General features: G+C 42.7%; 1 long non-coding RNA gene across 1 annotated transcript; it reads right to left on the minus strand.

Moving 5' to 3' along the window:
- Positions 1-260: 260 nt before the first annotated feature.
- On the minus strand, positions 261-1,720 carry LOC133789453 (uncharacterized). The gene is made up of 3 exons (XR_009873558.1): positions 1,592-1,720; positions 1,067-1,274; positions 261-403 (listed from the first exon to the last, which is right to left on the minus strand). It is a non-coding gene; the product is annotated as an uncharacterized LOC133789453 (long non-coding RNA).
- Between the last annotated feature and the right edge of the window lie 2,698 nt (positions 1,721-4,418).

Genomic DNA, 4,418 nt, shown 5'->3' on the forward strand with positions numbered 1-4,418 from the left:
AGGCGCAGGATCGGCCATGATACTGATACCATGTAAGAGAGAACAAATTGAACAGAGAGAGAAAGTGTAAAGATTGAGAAAATGGCTCCAATGAATGAATTGTGAGCCTTTGCCTTTTTATATAAGCTGAATGCCACGATGGTTACAAACTAACTAACCATTTGGTTAGTAACAGTAAGAATAACAGAATGATAAAAATACAGCTTAGGCCTAACAAACTCACTAACCACTATAACAGAATATGCTCTAACACGGTAGAAATCCTTTGAAGTTGTAATGTCAACAAATCATGTTTTGGGAATAGCACTCCATTTACTGCAATACTTATCCAATGCTGCACTTGTAAAGGCAAGGGCATATTCAAGCACACTTCTAGTATTCATATTTGCCTTGTATAAAAGATCTGCAATTGGAGGACACTTCAATATTTTAAATGAACTATAAAGATAGAAGCAAGATTCACATATCAATTTAGGAAGCGAAGAATTTAAGTGATCGTCATTATTGAAGGCTGAAAATATTCCGAGTAAATGTTTTGATTTCTCACAGACAACATTCAAATTAAACTAATATCTGCACAGCTTGATGATGTCTCATGACAACAATGTTGCAAAGAAAGCAAGCAACAAGTTAAAACTATCTTGCCCCAAAAGAGCACAGAACTAAATATATGGGAAGAAACTCACCAGTGAAGAAAACCATAATCACAATACTTGGTAAAAATTTAACCCAAACTTCCAGGGAACCACTTTGTCGCAATTTCAAAGCTCAAAGTAGTTACAATCCAAAAAATAATTTATAAGACCACCTACACACTGCATCAAATTCAAAAGATTTTGCCCCCAAAAAAAAAAAAATCAAAAGAGGATATTGATAATTGATGCATATTTAAACTACTCTCCGCCTAACCCTACAATATTTGAGGAATAGCTATGTAGATGTTCAAGAAAACTCGAATCTCAAACTTTATGAGAGCAAACCACATGTATGACCATTTGAACTACCTGAGAATCGATGATACATACATACAATGAGTTTTTGAAATATTGAATGTTCAGCTCTGTACCTGCAGCTTCTGCTTATTTTGATAGGGTGCTGAAAGAGGTTGGATTTGGGCACCCTGGCTTAGATAATATTGCAGCAGTGACTGATTTAAAGAGACTGAAAATTGGACTATCTCCACCATCTTGAGAATGTAATACTTGCCCATCTGCACTGGGGAGTAAACCCAGCCAAGGGGCTATTTGCATGAAGTGACAGGTATCTACTTCTCTCTGTTCAGCATGTGAGATGGCAACAATAAGATTCAAGTGGCTAGAAACACTTATTTCAACTTTAACTAACCAATTAGATGGTATACATTAGGTTCATCCTCCCATAATATGACAAATTCTGGCAAAGGAATTCTCCATAATATTGCCGTGTTAAACTCATTTTGAGTGCATTTGGACAAAGTTCAGGTTTAATGTTCTTATATATGATTGTGATCTTTTCCTGTTGCACATTACTTTAGATGTCCGTTATACTTACAATATGGGTATTGATTTATAATCATCTCAAATATGTAAAATTAAGCATATGGGATACCAACCAACACTATATCAAGAAGCCCCATCCAATATAACACACTTCCAATCTCCTTTATCCCCAGGAGAACCTCTGATTTGAGCTCTGATTTTGTTCCCCAATTAAGATGTTCTTTTACAAGCCTCATACAACATGTGCATAGAGAAATCTTCACACATATCATGAAATATTATCCAAAAACTCTTAAAAGAATAATATTGAATTTGAAGAACACGCAATATAAACAGAAACACATGTTAGAAAACATAAAACATCTATTAGTGATTAGAAATAATAATAAAATGCATTGAACCTCGAGCTTAAATCCAAACTATGTTTGTGCGATTAAATAGGCATATATAAAATGTGCAAAATATTTCAACCCGAAAAATGTAAAGCACATATATTAAAATGAAGTCAAAAAAAATTGTATCAGCCCCATGGGCATAAATTAAAAGAAAAGAATTACAAAAAATAAAGGGACGTAGCCCCAAGGTATCATCTAAAGAGAAGGAGCAATCTCCTTGGCCTTCTCAGCATCCTCCTTGGCCTTCTCGGCATCAGCGTCCTCCCCGGCTCCCTCTACGTCATCCCGAGCAGCCTCCTCCTCATTATGCCGAACCTGCCATTTGGCCATGAGTTTCGCTTCAAGATGGCCTAAGAAGCTGGTATCGAGGTCGACATTGTTGGCCCAGATTCTGTACATGGCCATGTTGACTACCCGGTCCTTCTTCTCCTTAAACTCCTCGAGAAGACGACTCTTTTCACCTTCTATGATCTCGAAAGTGGCGGCCTTCTCTTCTTCAAGCTTAGCATCGGTCTCCTTGACCTGGACATTCTCCTGTTCAAGCTCCATGAGCCGGGCACTCAGCTTTTCAAGTTCGAAAGACTTGGCCTTTAGGTCCTCAGTCCCTGCCTCCACCTTTGCTTTCGTTGCCTTGAGCTGAAGATCCTTCGCCTCCTGAGCATAGGACTTGCTCGTGTGGATCTCATTGTTCAGTTTATAGTTGAGCTGAGCAGAGACAGCAAGAGCCTGGCATACAAAGAAATCAACATTAGCATATGGACCGTCTATAAATACAGCTAGCAGCGAGAAAAGAAAAGTTACTGCGGTAGTAAGCTCGACACTCTTCTCATAAAGTGTGTTGCAGTCTCGGGCGTCGTTCAAAAACTGCCAATGAGGAGCGTCAAAACCGCTAAAGCTCTGGCCCACTCGAGACAGAATGTCCGAGCCCAGCGTAGCCCCATGGGGTCTAGCAACATTGTCAACTACATACTCATCAACATGAGTAGAAACTAACAACTTGCATGTTATGGAAGCCGAGGGTTTTTTCGGAGGTGGGCCGAGCGTTGAGTGAACCATGATGGGAGGTTGGAGCTCGACCACAGTGGACGCCTCGACCTGAGGAGTCGGCTCCACAGCCGAGCTCGTGGCAGCCGGAGCTGGTGGAGAAGGTGTCTTTTCAGTCCTCTTAAGGACCTTGGCAGGACACTCGGACTTCCGTGAGCCTCTCGGGTGCTTGCTTCTTTTGGCCCCGCCACTCTCAAGGATGTTGTCGAGGTCGGAGTCCATCTCGCCTGCACAGTTACACCACAATATGAGTTATCAAAAAATAAAGTACTCCGCATAATACAAACATACATGGGATAAAAGACAAGTGGAGAGAAACCTAACTGGAACTCTCTCCCGAGCTTGTGTTCAGTGACCACGAAATTCCCCCATCTTTAGAAAAGGCGGGGGGAGTGCCTTCCCTATAGGTGGAAGTCAGCCTCCAAAGGTCCCTATAGTCGTTGGTCCCATATTGGACGACTATCCCGCTCCATACCTCGTTCAGGCTATACATGATGTCATATTTCCCGAGCCAGCTATCAAACCTATGTACCATATCATCTACCCAAGACCATACATAGAAATGGTCCCTATCATCCTTACATAATACTAACCTATCGGGTTTATGCTTTAATAGGGAGGGGGACCACATATTCGAGCTAAGGATGACTGTACCTTCATCATCCGAGCCCGAGCTTGAGGCCTCGTCATTGGCTTCATTCCCCGATTGTGGACTCCTATGATGGACTGGAGGTGGAGGCCTCGCATCTCTCCTCGGGGGGAGGTTGCCGGTTGGCAGAGGTACGAGCTCCCACCGGTCGTATTTCTTATTAGACCAGTTCGATGTAAACTGATCCTCCCCTAAGAGCCCACACGCCCGGAGCTTGTCTTCATGCAGGAGATATGAAAGGGATCTCCTGCCATAAGGAAGTTGGAGCAGAGTCTCTCTGCGCTCCCTCATCTCCTTGGTAGGGGTAGGGCGATGATAGTTGGCTGGAAAATCAAACACATTTCAACTAAGTACGGGCCTAAAAAAAAGTTCGAGCAAAGAAAAGAAAGAGGTTGAGATACTTACAAATCTGTCTGAACGAGTAGAATCGAGACGGGGCTAGGCCATCCATCCAGAAGAAGGCCTTCTTGAAGTCAAGAGGGTGATTGGGAAGATCCTCGAACACCTTCTTCTCCTTCAGATAGCTTGAGAGATAGTAAAAGCCGTCTCCTCCCCGAGCTCGGGAAGGATTGCTTTTCAAACAGAAGAGATATAAAATCTCTCCTGGTGAAGGTCCTGCTCACTTCAACTCATGATACAGCGACCTCAGGGCAAACAATACCCTGTAAGAATTGGTGTTGAGCTAGAAAAGGGCTAGCCCAACAAAATCAGTGAAGTCCTTGAAAAAAGACTTCAAGGGCACTACCGCCCCTGCCTTCATGTGCTCCTGGCTCCAAGTTGTGTATCTCATCTTGTTGTTAGGATTTTTATCTCCTGGAGCGCGGCAGCTTCGCTCGTGGGAGGTCGGGGCTC

This window comes from Humulus lupulus, chromosome 7 (genome assembly GCF_963169125.1).
Source record: "Humulus lupulus chromosome 7, drHumLupu1.1, whole genome shotgun sequence".
Lineage (NCBI taxonomy): Eukaryota > Viridiplantae > Streptophyta > Magnoliopsida > Rosales > Cannabaceae > Humulus > Humulus lupulus.